General features: G+C 40.6%; 1 long non-coding RNA gene across 1 annotated transcript; it reads left to right on the plus strand.

The window, feature by feature from the left end:
* Positions 1–5056: 5056 nt before the first annotated feature.
* Positions 5057–20626, plus strand: LOC117282891. Its single transcript, XR_004513803.1, has 3 exons — positions 5057–5117; positions 6596–6819; positions 20454–20626. It is a non-coding gene; the product is annotated as an uncharacterized LOC117282891 (long non-coding RNA).
* The last annotated feature ends 1543 nt before the right edge of the window (positions 20627–22169 follow it).

Genomic DNA, 22169 nt, shown 5'->3' on the forward strand with positions numbered 1-22169 from the left:
GCAGTCAAAGGACGCGCAGTGAACGCACGATTTCGGACGAACAGACTCGCACAGATTCGGCCGAATCCAAGTTCGCAGGTTTCCCCTTCCAATGGACGACTAGCCTTAGCTCCATGATTTTGGTTAGTTAGTTATTAGTAAAGACCGCGCCATAGCTCAAACGGTTAGTCGCTGGCTTCCCACCGCGGCGGCCTGGGTTCGATCCCGGGTCTGGTCAAGTGGGATTTATGGTGGAGAAAATGGCGCTGGGGCGGGTTTTCTCTGAGTATTTCGGTTTCCCCTGCCAATTTTCATTCCACCAAATTCTCCATCATCATAATCACTCGGGGCAGGCTACAATAGGAAAAATCAGTTGCCGCCGTGCCGAGTGGACCCAGTTGGACTCCACCCCCCCACCCCCCAAAACGAAAAATTAATTATTAGTATGTAGTTAGAGTACTAAGGGCATGAACGTTCATGTTACACATGCTTCTTATTACTTGAATTTGTAATATATCTCTAAGTTTTTATATGTATACTATTAATGTAAATAGCATTTAAAAATTCCTAAGCAACAGAAAACACACCGCTTCTCCATCACAAAAATTAATGGATTAATGCCTTTCAGGGAAATCATCGTTAACTGTGTTAAGAGTCATGCGAAAGTTACAAACACTCTGCCGGTAAGGCAAGAGCTTTTTAATTTACACGAAGTAACACTTTGCCTTAAAGTCGGAAGGTACTCAGAGTAATTATCCTGTATAATAAATCTCACTTGCGAAGTTTGGGTCTTTCTTTCGCAATATTTCTTTCGGTAATCTCGTTTCACTCCCAGACGCACGCCCAGACACGACTTCGATACAGTTACGCCGGGAATGCTATTGGAGCAAAGTTCAAGATGGCGGGATCCTTAAAACGTCACACACACAGGTGTTAAAGGAGATGTAGGGAAAACTAGGAGTATATTGAATGATTTTAAGAGAATCCAACGGAACGGCCTTCAAAATACCGAAACATTATGGAGAAAGGCTCTGTTTCCAGAACATGCGGGCGATATCTTTTTGAGCATACGTATACAAAGCGGACCAATTCGTGCCTGTGGTATCTGCCTTGTTAATGTGTCTGTGCTACTGATTTGAGTGTGACGGCTCACTCAGCGCAAATACTTGCTACGGACTGGATGGCGTTATACTGTCCTTGCGGGGAAGAGATTTGAGTCCTTGCTATCGCATGAAGACTGACTTTGCGACACGGAGTCCACCAACACCCTTCCACTCTCCAACCAGTGAATGTCTGGGGCTCTGGATGTAAGGAGGCCTCAGTGTGAAGTTGACCGTTCACTTCCATCTAGTGTAGAGCTTACGAATGCGTGGAGTTTAGCTCCTGTACCACTTGCGTCTTCATGACGCAGTGCTTCAGCACTTTACTACTCTCCATATTGATTTGTGTAAATCAAGCATGAACAGCGACTGGTGTTACGTGGATATATGTTGCATTACGATTATTATTGTTATAATTATTATTGATCTTAACACGCATAAGTGAGTAGCGTTATGCTTCAACTGCTGACATGGTTAACTGCTCTATTTAAAATTTTCTGTATCGGACAAGTATTCCATTCCAAGATAAATTTTTCGAATCTCGGGCGGCCTATTGCGTGTCACAATTTCCCTGTAAGGATTCCTCCCGCCAGTTTTCATTTCTCACGGTTTTCTGCACCCTATTGGGGATCATCAATGTGGGTTTCGACATAACAGATCAACTACTGATCAGATTTCGCCTTCATCAGATACTACAGAAAAGTGGGTGTACAATGAGACAGTACATCAGGTATTCATAGACTTCAAGGTAGGCTAGGGTTCAGTTAGGAAGTACTGTGCAATGTTCTCATAGAGTTTAGGGTACTCATGAAAATAGCTAGGCTGATTAAAATGTGCTTAAATGAAATATATAGGAACATCTTTCATGGGTAAATATTTGTCTGTTAATTTTCATATAAAAGTGGTCTAAAACAAAGATATACTTTATTTTCACTGCTTTTCAACTTTGCTTTATGCCATTACGAAGGTTCAGGAAAACCAGGTGGGACTGAAATGAAATGGAACACATCAGCTGCTTGTATATGCTGATGATATGAATCTACTAGGGGATAACATAGATACCATAAAGAAAAAAACAGAAACTTTGACACTAGGAAGAATGCTGGTCTAGTAGTAAAAGCAGATAAAACTAAGTATATGTCGCTGCCCCGTGACCAGAATGCAAGGAAAAATCATGACATGGTAGATAACAGAACCTTTGAAAATGTGTCACAGTTCAAATATTTGGGAACGACAGTAACAAATCAAAGTTGGATTCAGGAAGAAATTAAGAGGAGACTGATTTCGGTTAATGCTTGCTACCTTTCAATCCATAACCTTTCTTTCTTCTCTTCTGCTGTCTAAAAGCTTAAAAAGTAGAATATACAATGTTATAAGTTTGCCTGTGGTTTTATGTGGGTGTGGAACTTGGTCTCTGACGTTATGGGAGGAACATAGACTGAGAGTGTTTGAGAACAGGGTGCTGAGGAGAACTTGTATTTGAACCGAAGAGAGATGAAGTGACAGAAGGTTGAAGAAAGCTGCATAATGTGGAGCTTGTCAACATGTACGCTATACCAATTGTAACTAGAATGATGAAATAAAGGAGGATGAGATGGGCAGGGCATGAAGCACGCATGAGGGAGGAGAGGAATGCATATAGGATATTGGTGGAAACCCAGAAGGAAAGGGACCACTAGGATAATATTAAAATGGATCTTAGAAAGATAGGATTTGGTGTTATGGGCTGGATTGATTTGGCTCAGGATATGGACGAGTGGAGGGCTCTTGTGAACACGGTAATGAACCTTCGGGTTCCATAAAATGCTGGGAAGTTCGTGAGCAGCTGCACAACTTGCGCTTCCTCATGAAGGGCTCAGCTCCATGAAGTCAGTTAGTTAGTTACCAGATACTCTTCGTTCCTCATTACATCCTTTATGTTCTCACTCCAGATTTGTTGCCAACTGTCCCTTCTCCGGCTTCGTGCTGGATTCCATTCCAAAGCCTATGGATATTGCGTGTTCAGCGACTGGAATTGTGTGAAGAGACGCACCTACGGGGCCCTGTAACCGGACTCTTCAGAGCTGACTTCTTCCAGCTGTAAGGTGAAACTGAGGCGTTAGGATCGTAACTGCGAACATTCCGAATGCAAGATGCGAACATCGTAATCAAGAGAAATGCATAACTGTTCTTTAGAGCCAGTAAAAGCTTGCCGTATTGGCATTTAATTTTAGTCACGGCACTGATGATGTCGTTTATAAAGTTCGTTAAATTCCCTACATATTTTCTGCACCGAAATTTAAGATTATCTTCATTTACGTTACTTTGAAAGATATATAATGCAACAATTTGGAAAGAGGCTATCATCATTTTGTTCTTAATTCATTTAAAGTTGCTGTAAATAACTCAGGTTATAGCATCGAATAATTAGTTTATTAATAAATAATGAATTCAGAGAATGTGAATGGAAGCTGTCTGGTCTAATCTACTTAAGGTAGTATCTCAGCATTTGTCTGGAGGAACTGAGGAGGACCACGTAAAATCATAGTCATTACAGTCCCTGTGCCAGCTTAGATTCATACCGAACTCCTCCTGAATGCAAGTCACGAGCGTCATTTCTTACGCCTGATAGCTCTTTGGCAGTTTCAGTGCTCACCCGGTGTTCAAACAGACGGACCGAGGCACGCACAGACACGACAGTCGGGATTGCCGCCGACCCAAACGAAATGCGGAATGTCATCTCCCGAACATAAGCCTAGACTGATGCTGCTTCTCCAGTTCTTTTGGTTTATGCTGCACTAACTACCACTGTTATATTATAATTATTAATAATAATAAAAATAGTAATAAAACACTACTACTACTACTACTACTACTAATACTACTACTACTGTAATAATTCAATTCAATTCTTTAATATTTATATGCCGAGTCAACAGCCGCAAGGTCAATTACAGATAGAGCACAGTGTAGATACAAGTAATTACATAATGGATAAACACAATTTTTTCCTTGGCACTACAGCCCTAGTGGGCCTAGGCCTACCTCCATGAACTCCGTTCACTGCGGGTTTTCTAGATCTTACACATTCGGTAGGACTCCTTGGGCGGATGATCAGCTCGTCGCAAGGCCTCTATCTGTAGACAAACACAGGAAAACGCACACAAACATCCATGCCCTGAGTGGGATTCGAACCCACGATCCCGGCTTCCGAGCGAACGAAGACAGTGAATGCCTTAGACCGCTCGGCTACCGTGACCGGCATGGACAAACACAATACAAAGTCAAAAACAAATTACCAGCAAGCGCTGGGGAAAACACAATAATGCAGAAAAGTAAACAAACAAACAAATGATAATAATAGCAATAATAATAATAATAATAATTTCATTAACATAAATCTAAGTGTTATTAAGAACTCAGAAATGAAACACATAAATATTTAATTAAGAAATGAAAAGTATAGATTTTCAGAGAGGATAATAATAATAATAATAATAATAATAATAATAATAATACTAGCACTGCTATTACTTGTGGAGCCGGGATAGCTCACTCGGTATAACTACTGGCTACGGGCTGGACGACCGAGGGGTCAGATTTCGAGTCCCAGTTGTGTCACGAATTTTCTCTTCTCCACATTAACAAGACCGGCTTTAAGGCTGACCCAGCCTCCACTCCAATGGGTACCCCCCTGTACCCTTCTTCCCCCTGGTAAAATGGCCGGGGCGTGAAGCTGACGCTTCACCTCCAACTAGAGTCGAGGTCAAGAAAACCCCAATATGCCTTTATTAATTAATTAAGCAAAGGACAGCATTATTTTTTTTACTGGTGTTACTAGTAATGTTTGTGCGTTCTTTTAGAACATTGATGCGTACGCGGCGATCAAATTGGGCAGATCTGTGGGGAAGCGCTGTGCCTACGGTTCCCATTGTTGTGCATGTGAGCGAGCGTGCGCTCAGGCCGCGTCTGCGTGTTGCAGGTCCCCCTAACCGCCGAGGCGCTGCGTTCAGTTGCCGGTTGCTGATAGAAGCCGCTGCATCTCGGGACAGTTGCTTCGTAAGTGAGATTCTTCAATGACTGTAGGTTAAACCCACACGTTACAAAGTCCCGATTTTGTATCTAATTACATAACTCTCTTAAGAAATATGTTACAGGCATATTTTAAACTTCAAGGAAAGTTATAAACTTTTTACCGGTTAGGTTATTTTCGTTGAAGTTCTCTGATACAGACGAAATTATTGAAAGTGCATATTTTTTTTCGGTGGTGATACATAATTCCTCGATCATTGCATGACGAAATAGGATTACGTGAAGTCAGTGGCAATTCCTCAGCGTCTGCATGAGTAGAGCTAGGTCAAGAAACGCATACTCTTATTATTATTAAGAACTTATGTGTAAATATTTCTATAGAATAATTTACAGCTTGTAGGGTGTAGTATGTTATTTTTCCTTAGAATTTTACATTAGCCATCAATGCTATAAACTGATGTTCCGTTGTTTCGATCCCTAACAATGTTCTGAAATTTGAACGCCTGCGTGTAATGGCTGGGAACTATAAGTTCGAAATAAATTACAATGCAAAACATCTGACCCATTAGACTTGTAGGGCAGATATTTAGTTCGGTAGTGGCATTCACATTTCAAGGGACGTCTGTAGTGTGCAAACATTTTGAGTACGCTCTTCGGTAATGGCTTTCGTGAGGCTTTGAAATATCATTGACATGCCAGTAGTGCGGTGATGTTCTCTTGTTCTGGCGTAGGACTTTATTATCCTGAGCGTGTTGCAAATTAAACTGCCCGACTGAAAAAAAAAATGATTCAATGAAATTTAAATTACTAACAACATTGGAGAAAGGCAGGATAGGAATTCTAAAATTGTATAAAAATATGTGTACATATACAGCGATTCGTTTACAGGTCATGGTGCGGATATAAAAAAAAATCAGGGAAATGTTATTAAAATTGTTACTCTGATTTTATTTTGGCAGCCGAAAATAATGCACACAAATTTGAAGTCCATGCTTGAAGTGCTTGAAAACTTTCAAACCGTCTTCGGTAAATGCTACTGAAATTTCTTCACTAAAATTAAAATTTCGTAATCATTTAATTTAACTATATTCGCTAAAGTACACAAGAATTTCGGTTAAAAGTAACAAAATTAGACCTGTTTTCTTTTTTACAAACTTTCATGGGTTTTAGATCATGATAGGGATACATAAGAAGCGGATTGTACCTAGTCAAACGAAGCTGCCATACAACTGAGGCCCATTCAACTGAGTAGTTCCCGCTGTGCAAACAAGTGACTATCGCATATGAACAAACGTTCGTACTAACAGCCCCACATCTGCTCTATTCATACGCTCCATTATTTCAGTCTGTATACATAACTCAGTGTGTTGTAATATAATTTTCTGACAAGTTATGTCATAAATTCCTATTTTTTGATTAAAATTTTTTTGTTTGGATTACGCAATACTAAATATTAATCTTAAAACATGCTAAAAGACGTATCTTATTTTTACCTTCTTTGACAGAATACACAAATCGTAAGCAGTTTCGCAGTGTGCTGGATCGACATGTTTAATCGAAATACATGTTTAAGTTTCGATGAAGATAGTGGCGCCATTTGCTTTGAGGTGTAATAGAGACTTTCAAATCGCACATCAATTTTAAAATTATGCGGTCCCACTGCCAACAGTTGCATCAAGGATAGAAGAACACATTCTAAATGGAGGGAGAGTACTTCAACGAATATCAGGTAAGTAGCATGTTTCATATAAATAAGTAACATTCTGTACTTTGTTTAAAACTTATACGCATCTGCTGATGAGTTGAGGGTTATGAAGTTGACGCCTTAATGCCCAGTATTCCTTCGATTGAAGGGAATAGGAGTATGTGGAGTGTTTTAATCCATTTAGATGTTGACTTTCAGAGTATAAATTGGAAGTCCCAGTACGAATAAACAAAAAAGAAAATAAACAATTTTTTATTCTCTCGATGTTTTGCTAAAAGTTTGTGATTAAGAACATAATCGCAGATTAATCAGTGGTTATATATCGGTATATATTAGCATTATGAACATTACCGGAGACAAAATATTTTGTAAGTTATTATAAATGTTTCATATGCGAGCCCTGTACTTACTGTCATCACGTGTCTCCACTGTATCTGTTAACGTTATCTGCCTATGATCTCAACAGACATACGACAAAGTCTTTATGCATAAGGACCGATAATTTAACAATCGTAAGATTTGAGGCTTTCACGGCGGTGATTATGAAGAAAGCAGTCTTCTGGGATTTGGCACCGTGTATATGTGGTGTTAACCGACGTTTCGGAGGAACGTATCGCCTCCATATTCAGGGTAGAAGAAAAATATAAGAAATCTGCAAGCGAAGAGACCGTGAGAACCGGTAAAAGCAGACTCAGTCTGCTTTTACCGGTTCTCACGGTCTCTTCGCTTGCAGATTTCTTATATTTTTCTTCTACCCTGAATATGGAGGCGATACGTTCCTCCGAAACGTCGGTTAACACCACATATACACGGTGCCAAATCCCAGAAGACTGCTTTCTTCAATTTAACAATCGTCTGTATACAAAGAGTGTGAAACCGGATGGTTATACGCCATCAGTAGTGTGACGGAGAAGTTCAGGATACGCATTTTATCTTTAGATTAAGCATGAACCCCGAACCTCCCGCCGTAACAAAGAACGCGTAACGATGTTGAATGGGTACTTTCGAACGGCCTGAATAGCGCAAAACGGATATGCGACTGTAATATCAGAAGCATGTATAGGTCAGTTTGATTCGAAAAGATACAAAATAAGTTAGGAAAATATAAATTAAGTGTAATGGGATCATAGGCTGTCAGATGGCACAAGGGTGGTGCTGAACCAGCATAAGATTAGGTTCATATACTTTTCTACCGAAATATGAATTATCACTGACATGTTTATAAATGAGGTAGTGATATTAACAGTTAAGAGCGTGGAGTTTGTTATTAATAAGTATGACAATTTTACTAAATGTGCGTCTCCAATAGACAATATATATTTTGAAACAAATAATTACGAATAAGAATTTACAGGAATGTACGAGTATTAGTGATAATGGGGTTATAGTAATACTTCCTGTTGCACCGCAAAATCTAATTGTCCTAAAGTAAGATAGTTCCTGATATATTGGGTTTTCGTACTTTATCCATCGTCCTGGTTTTTAAGATAACTAATAAAAACACGACGTTTCAGAAACTGGATCTGTTTCCGAAACGTCGTGTTTTTATTAGTTATCTTAAAAACCAGGACGATGGATAAAGTCCGAAAATCCAATATATCAGTGTGTTATACGCCATCGACAGAATCCTATAGTAACTAAGATAGTTCCTTCACCGAATCATTCATGAATACTCTTGGACTCATCGGGATTAGAAAATGCCGTCATTTGTTCTATTCATTTATTTATTGTTTACTTAAAGACACTGTCAGTTGTACAGATTGTGTCACTCTGAATAACAGGATGATTATTGAATAATGGATTGAAGATTAAGTGGAATGAAGTGGTAGTGGCTGATTTGAAGCAACATCTAAGTAATTCCTAGAGGTGCTGAGGAAAACCATGAAAATCCTCAGACAAGGTAGCCAGTGTTCGGAGGCGAGGTTTGCACTGTGGGCGTCTAGAATAACAAGTAGGAGTAATAGCCACTCGACCGCTACGTACGTGTACAGTTCGACACGCACTTCACAGGGAGGTCTGTAAGCAACTGAGCAAAGCGAGGGTTTGATGGGGAGCGATTCGCTGTAGAGAAATTTAATGATGTATAAATTATAGACGGGTATGAGGTTGGAATCTCAAGGGGGTCCGTAGCTTGAGGGAGATGGGGGGATATGTTTACGTCAGTTCGGCCTGGAAAATATTTCGGAAGATATTAAAACTTCAACCAAGAAAAGTCTACGAGATAAAGCAGCACAAAGTATGATGTGGCGAGTAATATTCAAAATTATTTATGCACTGTAAGGGTTGCAGAAACCGGGCCAAAAGAATGAATACAATTCGAGGAAAGTGAGACGTGACTGTAGGTAGACACATTTCAGAAACAAGAAATGGAATGTAAGAAAAGCGAATGAATGTATTGACATAAGGAGTAAGAGAAAGGCTGTTATGGACGTGTATATACCGAACAGGTCAGTATAGCGGCAATGCTCTAGACTTATGCTCGATTAAGTCTCGACCGGGCAGCGGCTATACTTAGATTTCTTTGTGATTTTACTCAGTTCCTCCAGGAACATACCAGATAACACCGCAATCATACCACGAAAGCTGCCGTCGATAGCCATTCATACTTCTTACTAATCACTCTACTATCATTCAGGGCCAGATACTAACAACGCCGAAAAATAAGCCATGAAATCTGGACTTGTATAGCGGCGTGGATTAATTTAACAAAATTACCAGCTTAGAACTAACTTAGTAAGAATTTTGATTAGGTGGGAGAATGGCTGCCCACAGTTACTAAGTGCACATAAGGTACTATGCTACAATCCGGAAAGTCGCGGGTTCGTTTCCCAATGAACTCTTTGGATTTTTCAATTTACTTAAACTTTCCAGCCGCACTATGGCCCTGGGGACTACTCAGCCTCTGATAGAACTGAGTACCAGGAATCTTTCTGTGTGTAAAGGGCAGCTGGCGCGTAAGGCTGACAATCTCACCGCTATCTCTGAGCTGATTGTCTAAAGAAAAGGTAGTAGCCTCGACGTCTCACAAACCTATGGACCTCCACAGTCGGTTACTCTGAGAGATTCAGCTTTCTTTTACAAGGGGCGAATGAGGTTAGCCAGACGGAGCGATAAGTACCGAAGTCTAGATCATTATCTTCTTCTTCTTCTTCTGCAAGGGCACAGGTTATTGGTCTGTTTCCACTTCAATAGAACATGTCCTCCCATCTAGCTATAGGTTGTCCGATATTTCGATATCCTCTGGTTGTATAATTAATAATATCATTCGGAGTGTATCTGTTGTCATTCTTAAAGATATGTTCATATCAGTTTTTATTTTGCCTTTATATTCTCTCAGTTAATTGAATATTTGTAATTCTAAACGTATGTCTGGATCGTTAGGGTTGAATTTCCTATTGAAAATTTGCATAGGATAGAAACTGCCAGTTCTTATCAAATCCCAGGAGAGAATAATTCCAGAAGGAAGTAGAACTCTGTTCTATGGTAGCTAAATCTTTTAATTTTAGTTGGAATGAAAAAGAATTTACGCAGCAATGCAGGGGTCTATTACTGTACCTACTTGCAAAATGGGGCTAGAAAACTGACTAGTAATTATCAAGGTATGACGGCGGTTATTTCGGTAACAGTATTATTATTATTATTATTATTATTATTATTATTATTGGAGGGGGTGGGCTTCCCCATGCACCGCGACCAGTTGTCGGAAACAGTAAGTCGTAATATGAAGAATCCTTGTCCCATGAGAGTATATATTTTTTTATTGCTAGTGGGGTCGGACTAAGTCCCTTGTACTGCGGCCACATCTGGCCTATTGTACCAGCCCCAGATGATAGGTGAGGGTGATTGTGGAGCAATTGGTGGAATGAAGATTGGCAAGGGAAACCGAAGTACTCGGAGAAAACCTACCCAGCGCCACTTTGTCCATCACAAATCCCACTTGTCCAGACCTGGGGTCGAACCCGGTCCGCCGCGGTGGGAAGCCAGCGACTAACCGCTTGAGCTAGGCCGCTGCCCTATGAAAGTATGTAAGGGGATGAATGCGGAAATGAGGGATTTGCCGTCCTCCACGTGGCATCGAAATGAATGGTAACGCCCTCTTTGAGTGCCTTCTTCCAGTGCCTCTGAAGAGAAAACTTGGATTTCGTAATGGATGTTTGCTCCTTCGTAGTTTGTATGCGGATGCGCACTTTAACCTATGTATTTTATAGTTACTTCAATTATATACACGAAGTATATGTGGCATATAGTGTGGATTAGATTGCCATTGAAGCCTGCTGGAATTCTGCAAGACCTGTTATTGACGGCGTAACGACATATGCCAACTTTAACACAGAACTGAAGAAATTCACATAATTTCATGAAAACTGTCAGATTATTAGTTATCGAAAATATTTAAATTGAATGTGTTACCTACTTGAAGATCATCAAGAATTAAGAACTTTAAGATATCGTCGCAGAATTCGCACCATTCGAATGAGGAAGCCACTCATCTCTTGCGACAGCAAAACCCAATTGTGAGATCTGAACTGTGTACTTGTTGCACGGAAGACACTTGTTACACTCATGTTAACTTCTCTCCAAAAGAACTCTAGTGCTCTTGTAATTCACAAACCATAATGTTAAACATGCCGGTCACAGTAGTCGCGTGGTCTAAGATATGAAATATTTTCGCTTGCTCGGACGCTGGGATCGTGGGTTTCAATCCCAGTCAGGGCACGGATATTTGGTATGTGTATGCATTTATTCTGTGTTTAGGTAGCGGCCTTGCGACGGGCTGATCGGTCATCCAGACTGTCCTGCTGTCTGTGAAAAACGATTACGGAACTGAATAAGAGGCCGGGCCCTGAATGGGATGGAAGAGCCATTGAAAAATAATGTTTACATACATATTTCTTGTCAGAGAGCGGGACAAACCGTCTCCAGCAGAACAAGGGAGTGTCACAGTTTCATTCAGTTCTAAAGTGCGTTCCACTTGGAACGTTTGTTCCTTGCTTGGTACAAAAGCCGCGCCAGCAAAATGGAGGTACCTATGACACGATCATGCTTCTCCCTTCATCTCTAACAATACGTTACATAATGACATGTTCGTTTTTCTGCTCATACCTCTATCGTAACTTATCGAATATTTATCAGGGCGAAAAAAATTGTAACAAAGGTTACGAAGAAAAGCAAAAACATTATATTCCACATCCAATTCACTTTTATTCCATTTTTCTGCGGTATTTTAAATAAATAAACCACACTGGACAAAGTGCTCAGAAATATTCGGGGTTAAAGTGAAATTGTCTTTAATCTGCTTGGTCGATATTACATTCTTTGGAATGTGGTCCCTGGACGTGCAGACAGTAGCAGGCTATTTTCGTCAAGTACTGAATATTCTCTCATTTGTTCGGCCTGTTGGACTGAACCAGTATTAGCATGCTTATTTGCAATGATTTCACGGCTTAGTGCTTAATTAGTTAATCACAGGGACAACTTTGCTTTTTATTTGGAATGATTACAGTGACAAATTACGAGACAGAGCAGTTGAGTTGTTACCCTACAATTTCTTAATATGAACATTTCCAGATTCTGATATTCGTCAAGAATCCGCCTAAACTGATAAGGTTTTCATATTCTCTCTCCGTGTCTCCGAAAAATGTTGGGAAAGTACGTACAACAAAATTAGGTACGACCGCCTCCTTCCATATCCTTCCCACCTGTCACTCACCATCATTATTTGATGTTAATTAATCTATTGAAGTACGTTTCAGAAAGCGCCATTAAATAAGCTAAGAAGAAAAGATCTTAAATATCCAAGATTATCAAGCGTGGGCACTGCCAGTGTGCTGGCATAAATGTGTTATTATTGGAGTTATCTGTATTTGGTTGAAGATATAGGCCGATTACTGCAACGAATACCGTAATCTGTTGATTAACCGAAAAATACACAGTCTTTGAAAGGTAAAAAGGAAAGCTATCCCTATAACAGGCCATGGAGGTCCATAGGTTTGTGAGAGGCTCCCATATTTTCTAGACAATTGGCTCACAGAAGGCGGTGAGGTTATCAGCTTTACACGCCAGCCGCCCTTTACCCCACAGGAAGGTACCTGGTACTCATTTCTATTAGAGGCTGAGTCGACTCCAGGGCCATAGTGCGGCTGGAAGGATTGTTAACATTTAATCTGATGTGATTCACAAAGTGTACTTGAGACGAATAAGCACGAATATTATTATGTAAGGAAACGAATATCCATAATTTTGCGGTTTTAAATTTAATCTTTTTTCTTCGGCTGAAAGAAGAATGAAGGAAACAAGTTAGGATTGTAAAGAGACTTAAAAGAGCTAAATGAGATGCGTAAATAGGGAAAATTAGATATCAGGAACTCTGTAGCCTAATTTACTCCCTGACCATTTTGTTCGAGTGGTTAAATATAGGAAGATTTCGATTCCCTTGCTTGTATCAAACGAGGGAAATAAACTGATAACGAGAATGTGCTTGATTGTGGATGAAGGAGTACGTGGGAGGACGATATAGAAGCAATAGATCCTTGGGACTTCAATCTGGCGCGTTCTCAGACATGGAGTGTGCGTTGTGTTCGGGAGATGCTCGGTTCATATTTCTACTATATCATCGGCTATCCTGACCGAGGTTTATTGTAGTTTTCTCAAGTCCCTCCAAGCAAAATCCTGGATGATGCTTGATTAGACCATGACCTCTTCCTTCCAAACCCTTTAAAATTAAGTGTGCTCATTCATATCACGATTGAACATAAATAGTCGAGATACTGATAGATTTACAAAATAAATGACGAAAAAGAAAATATGGAAGGTAGGGAACGGTATAGAATAAGAGATCGGTGACAGCCGAAAAGGAGTGTTCATCCAGTTTTGGATTTGGTCGATGGACCATCACCATGTGGAAGTAGTATGCTTCAAAATTTTAAAAATAGAATCGACTTTAATGGACTCTTTTAGGATAAGAATTACATTCACAAGTAAGTTAAAAGTGTATTAAATTCTGGAAATGCTTGCTAACATTCAGAATATCAATCTCTGTCTTACAATCTCTTCTTCCAGAAGTTAAGGATTAAAATGCATAAAACCGTGTTTATACTTTCACGTGAGTGTGCCTTCCACCCTGAAGTAAGGGCATGGCTCAGGATGTTTTGAAAAACAGTGACGAGGGTAGCATTCGGATGTGTGTGACAGAGAGAGAGAGACGACATGACAAGAAGACAGAAAACCGTACACAGTGTGGAACTTCTTAGTTTATACGCTTCACCAAATGATATTAAGGTGATCAAAAGGGCCAGGCCATAGCTCAACCGGTTAGTCGCTGGCTTCCCACCGCGGCGACCCGGGTTCGATCCCGGGTCTGGTTAAGCGGGATTTGTGTTGGACAAAGTGGCGCTGGGGCACGTTTTCTCCGAGTACTTCGGTTTCCCTGCCAATCTTCATTCCACCAATTGCTCTACAATCACCCTCACCTATCATCTGGGGCTGGTGAAATAGGCCAGAAGTGGCCGCAGTACAAGGGCCTTAGTCCCACCCCACTAGCATTAAAAAAAAAAGGTGATAAAATCAAGGAGGAAGAGATTGGAAAAAGCTAAAGCATGGGTGGGGGCGATATGAATGCATTCAATATTTCAGTCAAGAAAACATGAAGGAACAAGTTGGGAAACCTATGCGAAGATGGGGGGATAACATTAACGTGGTTCTTGAATGTTAAGTAGAATAATTTGGCTTGGAATAAGGATATTTCGAGGGTTCCTGAACACAGTTCCACAAAAGGCGAAAATTTCTTGGCCAGTTGAGTTGCTGTAAGTTTCGTATAAATGTTTCTGTTACATGGTGTTAACTGAACAATGCTATAATTAGGAGTGCGGGGTTTTGGCGGCACCGATCCAAATCTTACTATAGAGTATTTTTTTTTTTGGTAATATAGCTGCTGTTCTATTGAATATGTTGGGAACACATAAACCCCTTCATATATCAGCGTTATTTTGAGTGGTATCATGGTAGGGCGTACGTATCTCAGCAGGAGTGGTGGTTTACTGTATAAGGGTGTCACAGCTAAAGGACTGTGCGGCCAGCTGAACAGTGAGACGTGTTAGAATAATGTACATATATTGAACAGTGAGGCATGTATGTAAGGCGAGGTATTATGTAGGGAACGCATGTTGCAAAGTGAAGCATTTTGAACAGAGAGACACATAGCACAGTGATGCATATTCTACAGTGAGGTGTGTTGCACAGTGATGCATGTTCAGCAGTGAAGTGTGTTGCACGGTGATGTATGTTCAGCAATGAGGTGTGTTGCACGATGATCCGTGTTCAGCAATGAGGTGTACTGCACTGTGATGCATGTTCAGGAGTGAGGTGTGTTGCACAGTGAAGCATATTCAGCAGTGAGGCATGTCAAGAGTGAGGTATTATGCAAGAAGATATGTCGCACACGGAGGATGTTTGCCAGTGAGGCTTATTTTCACAGCAGTGTCGCTAATGGGAGTACCAAATTCAAAATGCACATTACTTCAGATGTTCACATCGTGTTCAATTTTATTCCCTCAACACAGAGAGGCAAACACAAATCATCTTCACAAAATGGAGCAGATTTTTTCCTAAAAACGTAGTTGGTGCGCAGATGGGCAAGAAATACCCAACATTTTATGGAACCTAGTATTAGTCCTTATCCTGAGCCAGATGAATCTAATTCATTCCCTCCCAACCTATTTCTCTAAGACATATTTTAGTATTAATCTTCCATCTACGCCTGTGTCATCCAAGTGGCCTCTTTTCTTCCTACGGACTTTATGCCGTACACAGTTAAGCATGTTTATTCGAGGATAATGGGCCTTAAAGGAATGATTTGAGGAGGCGGACTGACTTAACCTGGCTCAGGATAAAGTCTAGTGGCGGACTATTGTCAACACGGTACTAAATATACGGTTTCCTTGAAATACGGAAAATGTGTTCACCAGCTAATAGACTGTCAGCATTACAATGACTTTGCACCATGAATTTATTTATTTATAATTTACTTGATTACGCTGTCTATAGTTTCGATTGACAGGACGATTAAAGAATAATTAAATTCCGTAGCCGAGGTTGGAATATGCTAATCATCGAACATGAAGAAGGTCTGATAACTACACGACAATGAACTTATTTCCAAATACCATCTGTACAATGGGGTAACTTAAACAGGAACATTATCCATTTCCATTTCGCTTAAATTCTTTACAGTTATTTGCAAAGACGCGTCATTATTTGTAACTGATATTTTGCTCTGTTATTTGTGCTGTAATTTGCTGTCCCTGCATCTCAATGGAAAATCGCTTTTGAGCTGGTCACATTCTTCAGTCTTCATTCGGGGGTCCCGGGTTGAAACCTCGGCTCAGTAACCAGTTCTCTTGACTGATATTTTCGGGGCTTTCCATGTCTCTCCAGGGAAATGCATGGGAATTGCCTGAAATTAGATCACGACAATTTCCTTTCCAGTTCATTCGTTATTCCGCGTATCTTTCGGTTTTACGTAGACTGAGCTGCTGACAGCCTCCCTAAATAAGCCATAGAAATAAACTCTTGCGTGACCATGTGAAAGAACGTCATCAGTGAACTCTACTGACGTGTCGAGACAGCTTGTTTCAGAGCTAGGATGTCTGGACTGAGGGACGCGACTGCCACAGAATGTGGCCGTGTTATTGCAGCTCCTCTTCAGACACAAAGGGACGTGACAGCTGTGGTGCAGTACAACGATATTTGTAAACATCTGTGCCTCAAGAATAATGCTGAGACCTTGAAGTCAAAATGGCGGGCAGCAAAGAACATCGCGTGTAATTAAATTCGTATGTCCGTACCTCAGGGCCATATTCTCGCGTAATATAATAAGTGATTCGTCCAAAGGCGACAGAACTGGCTGGCCAAGACGAACTGAGTACGGTCACGTTAATGATATATATACTTTTGTATGTTAAAGGAACTATCGATTATTCTCTGAAGGAGATATTGGCAATTGTATACAAATTAAGTTTCCAGTGTAACTAAATGATATTGCCACGTATGACGGGTTGTCGCGAAGAATAATAACGGTTCTGGATTGGATGATTGGATTTACTGCCACTTCTTTACAATTATAACCAATTACGAAATCTCACAATCAATGACTGCTTACGACCCGCTCCATTCCTTACTGGACCACGAGCGTCTTCTCTTTTGCTGTGACGAATGACGAACGACGAATCACTGCTCACACATTGAACTCCCGTAAGAATGACGTCTGTCTGACGAATCCTCCTACGAGTGAATTAAGACTCTTTGTATAACTTCCAGGCGACCCAAATACAGGCCCACCGTCTCAAACGGTTCCTCTATTATTCTGTGTTATCCGTTGCCATAAGAATCTGAGTCTTTGATAATATTCTTTGCCACAGAATGTCAATCCGTGACAACGCCTTGACCGTCATCAGGCTCTCCGTTGCAGCAGAAATATGTGCTTATCGAAGCGTTGTCTAATGAGGACTGTTCTAGCTTTCAGGCGTCATGTCACAATATAATAAATAATGAGGAGCTTCATAACTTGTACTCTTCTCCAAGTATAATTAGAATGATCAAGTCAAAGAGGATGAGGTGGGCAGGTCATGTAGCACAAATGGGGGAGACGAGGAATGCGTATAGGATATTGGTGGGAAAGACAGAAGGAAAGAGACCACAGGGACGACCAAGGCGTAGGTGGGTAGACAATATTATAATGTATCTTAGAGAGATAGGATGGGATGGTATGGATTGGATAGATCTGGCTCAGGATAGGGACCAGTGGAGGGCTCTTGTGAACACGGTAATGAACTTTTGGGTTCCATAAAATTCTGGGAAATTCTTGAGTAGCTGCATAATTGGTGGCTCCTCCAGAAGGGCTCAGCTCCATGAGTAAGTAAGTAAGTAAGTAAGTAAGTAAGTAAGTATGTACAATTATTTTATTAAACTGATCCATCAAATTTTTGTCACTCGTCAGTGACTAGACGCAGGGTTGGCATTGATAACTGATTTATGTGTACTAATTACACTCATTTATAAATAATTATACGGTTAACAACTATTTATAATCGCTTGCAGATTGTTATATCACTCTTGGCTTGTTCCTTAATGATTCTGTCTTCACAGACCCATTACTAGGTTTCGGGCTATAATAACAAGGCTCCATACTGTGTCCCCCTCGACTGCTCTACCTTCGAAGCAGAGCAGTAAATTTGACCCCCCCCCCCCCCTTGGCACTACAGCCCCAGTGGGCCTAGGCCTACCTCCATGAACTTCTCTGTTCACTTCGGATTTTCTTGATCTTACACATTCGGTAGGACTCTTTGGGCGGGTGATCAACTCGTCGCAAGGCCTCTACCTGTACACAAACATAGAAAAACGCACACACACAAACTAAACATCCATGCCCTGAGTGGGATTCGAACCCACGATCTTGGTTTCCAATCGAGCGAAGACAGTACATGCCTTAGACCGCTCGGCTACCGTGACCGGCGCTGTTGACCTTTGCCACGTTAATATTGCATTATTTGCTGGTAGGTGCTTGTTCTTGTATTTGGAAGGTTCTGCTCACTTTTCCTGTAGCTGTTTGGCATTTATGGTCTTGCTACTGGCCGTGTGGAATCGGCATCATAAAAGGATCAATTGTAATTATTACTTTAATTCTAATTTTAATTTCAAACCAATGTTTCTTCTAATGAAAAGAGATTTGACAGTGGAGATGTCAGTGTGTCAACTTTTGCGATGAGACACACAACTCGTGTAACCTGGAGATGATTACATGACAGTCGGGTCTTGTCTTTCATTAACTAATCTGACGTCCAGTGTACGGTGAGACTGACTTTGTGATTAATAAATAATTGAAAGTGAACAACAACACTGATGTGTGGCTTGTATGTGGCAGTTAAATGTAACATATTCAACAAACGGAAACAGGGACGTCAATACCGAATTCAGTTATAAAGATATAGCGCATCTTGTTATGTACTTAAAAATTCGTCAGAAATTACAGAGAAATTCTAAGGGCCGAAACCTCTCCTCAGGCATGGGATGTCCTTCCACCTTCGTGTTATAAGAACTGTAGATCGGGTCCAAATGTTTCGTAGAGAGAGGCCCAGCTTTTATTATATTGGAGTATTTTTGTGCCCAATTAGTCGCATTTATGTAGAGTCCCTAATGATGATGACAATCGTCCTATACCGTTACATGTGGTTAGAAAACCCAATTTTGTAGCGTATCTTCTACTTATTCGTTCAGTAGAATGTCGTGGATAATATTTCAAGATAAACAATTATTACTGAACCAAAACTTGGACAAGAGAACACTGTGATAGTACTGTAAGCATCCAGTAACACAGTGCCAGGAATTTGTCTCAGGTAGTTAGGTAGACAGATAGATAGATAGATAGACAAATAGATGGATAGATAGACTGACAGATAGAAAGACAGACAAATAGATAGGTATACACGTATATAGATAGAAAGATAGATGGACGGATGGGCGGACGGACGGATTGGATTCTTGGAAATAGGGATAGTCACAATGATTCTTATTTTATTGCTTCTAGCTAGCCTCCACCCTGTTTATGATACTAGAGAAAGCATCAGGGAGATAGACAGGAGCCCAGTCACTGCGTTTCTTCATAAGGATATGAAAAGTAATTCTGTTACTTTATTTTCATATTTTTAAGTAAAGATATGTCTCTTTTATCGCCATGTTCTGCCGTCAGCCCGTCCTCCTGAACGTCCTTTTGCAAATTTTGACAGGATTTTAAACAACTGAAGTTCTTTACTAGTAGCGGAATTTTTCCCCCCTTGGCACTACAGCCCCAGTGGGCCTAGGCCTACCTCCATGAACTTCTCCATTCACTTCGGTTTTTCTAGATCTTACACATTCGGTAGGACTCCTTGGGCGGGTGATCAGCTCGTCGCAAGGCCTCTACCTGTACACAAACACAGAAACACCCACACAAACATCCATGCCCTGAGTGGGATTCGAACCCACGATCCCGGCTTCCGAGCGAGCGAAGACAGTGCATGCCTTAGACCGCTCGGCTGCCGTAACCGGCAGTAGCGGAATTAGCGAGACGCAATTCAGGAAATGTATAACGCCAAATTCGTTATCGTAAAAACCAAAATTTGATTTTTGTTTGGCGATGAAAACCAATGAATGATTGGAACTAGGTAAGTGATTTTTGGCAGATAGATAGAAAATAAATGTAAGCAGCTATAGTCCTGTACAAAAAGATTTTGTAAGTTAATTATATTTTTTTCGCACATTTATTATATGTAATCTGCAGACTCTGCAATAAATGTATATGTACAAAAATCAATTAAAACATCGGTCTGAAACTTAGGCTTTACACCTGACAAATTTAACATAACCAGTATCCTTGCTATAGGAAAATCTGTGCAGAAACATAGATCCATTACTAATTTATATAATTATTCACTTTAATTCTTACCGATGTCGCCCAACACAAAATTATGTTTAAAGTAAAGAAAGGTGTTATAATCCTTCCTAGACCTTCTTGTTAAATTCGACGTCGTTCTTATTGTATACATAAGGTTTATTGTGCCTTATTGACAATAAAGTTGCACAATAAATGCTTTTACAACATCCAAACTTTCACTTGTCATTTCCAGTTTACAGACCCGAGCTGTGGAGCCTCCGAAACCTGTACATGTTACACGCAAATTTTGTTTCATACGTGAACCACATCAATCGGCAGAGTCAGGGAACAAGTTTCAGTTCGCCTTTAAGTTCCAGCGCTCGACTAAACCCCACTGGAGTCGGATGAATAGACCTCATCTTGGAACCCGCTTCTTGTAGTGGCATTGATTACGAAATTGTCAGCCAGCGCTCCGAGGCAATTAATGAATTTCAAGATGAAGTATGAACCTGTTGCCATTCGTGTTTGTACAGGATTCGTAATTAGCACTAGGGCGCTACCAACTGTCACGCTGAAAACTGTAACTTCCGTGTCACACGCCCTTAAAAATCCGGCGTCTCTGCGGAAATGACGGCCGTTCAACACAGAATCTGAAAAGAGTAATGTCCGCTTTTAGCTAAATCTGCACTGATGAGAGCGTCAGCGGGTAAGAATAAGCAGCGACTGATTCAGAACTGTGACGAGTGTTCGCTGTAGGCTCCGGATATCACGTACTAGCGGTCATCACTCCGGATTCACATTTGAGAAGCCCAGGAGTTCAAACATCAATCAGAAGGTCAGCCATCTTGATTGCTAACGATTCTCACTTACGATTTTATTAATCCCATCCAGATAACTCTTGAAGAATGCAAGTATAACGGGTGAATCCTCCTGTATATGTTCTAGTTCATCTTGAGTTAGTGATAACGCTGTGCTTATAGTAAAGAAATATTTGATTCGAATCCCGATTTGGTTATCGGCCAACGTAACCAAATTATGTTTTTAATGGCGGTGCCTATCTATTGTGGAATCTTGTGGGCATGCAACCATATTGAATTACTAGCAATTAATGACACTGTAAAAAATTGTTACCTTCTTCTTCAAAGTGGACTATTAAAGGAGAAAATTCCTCAAAATACTGTAATTCTTTTGCCGCATTAGCATGGTGCAGTAATAAAATATTCTGCAGTAAAAGCGTGAAAGAGATTGTGATATACTCAACACTCGTCAGACAGTTTTCGAGAAATCTGACAAATTTATCACAATGTATTTTGAAGTATAGACCCGTTGCTCAGCAGTGACTCGGTAAACTGATGCTGTTTGCTAGATAACATTTACCTCATACACGCACGCGTCAATAGAAAGTGTGACAGTTGCTATGCAACGGCGCGGTAAACACACCTCTACTACAGCGGAGAGGATGTGTTTTCTATGTGGTCCTCGGCAAGGAGTTATCTTGAAGGCAAATGGCACTACAGTTGCAGTTGCGGGATATTCGCCGGAGAGTAGCAACTTGGGCACAAAAGCTGGAGAATCTTCGTCGTTAAGATTCGTTACCAGGGAAGGTCTAGTGAAACCGTTGCAGAGGAGTGAAATTGTTTAGAGCCGTTACCAAAAAACGACTAGTAAAACAGACTGAGAAAAAGCGAGGAGTTATTTTTAGTGTGGAAATCAGCAGTAATATTCTTTTAGTTGTTGTAGTTCCGGGTGGTGTGTACAAGATGAAGTGAACTCCAACCAAGCAAGAATGGACATCAAAATAAGAAGGATTCCTAGATATAGCAGAAATGAGGACATTGCGAAAAAGGACGACTGACTGCTAAGAAGCGATGGACGCCTGTCTAGAGAGTAAGGAGCCAACCTCAGGGGAGATAGAGTCCGTTGCGGTTCATGAGGAAGTCCATAAGGAAGAGGCCGCAGTGAAACCCAA

The sequence above is a fragment of the Cryptotermes secundus genome, unplaced genomic scaffold (genome assembly GCF_002891405.2).
Source record: "Cryptotermes secundus unplaced genomic scaffold, Csec_1.0 scaffold633, whole genome shotgun sequence".
In the NCBI taxonomy this organism is placed as follows: domain Eukaryota; kingdom Metazoa; phylum Arthropoda; class Insecta; order Blattodea; family Kalotermitidae; genus Cryptotermes; species Cryptotermes secundus.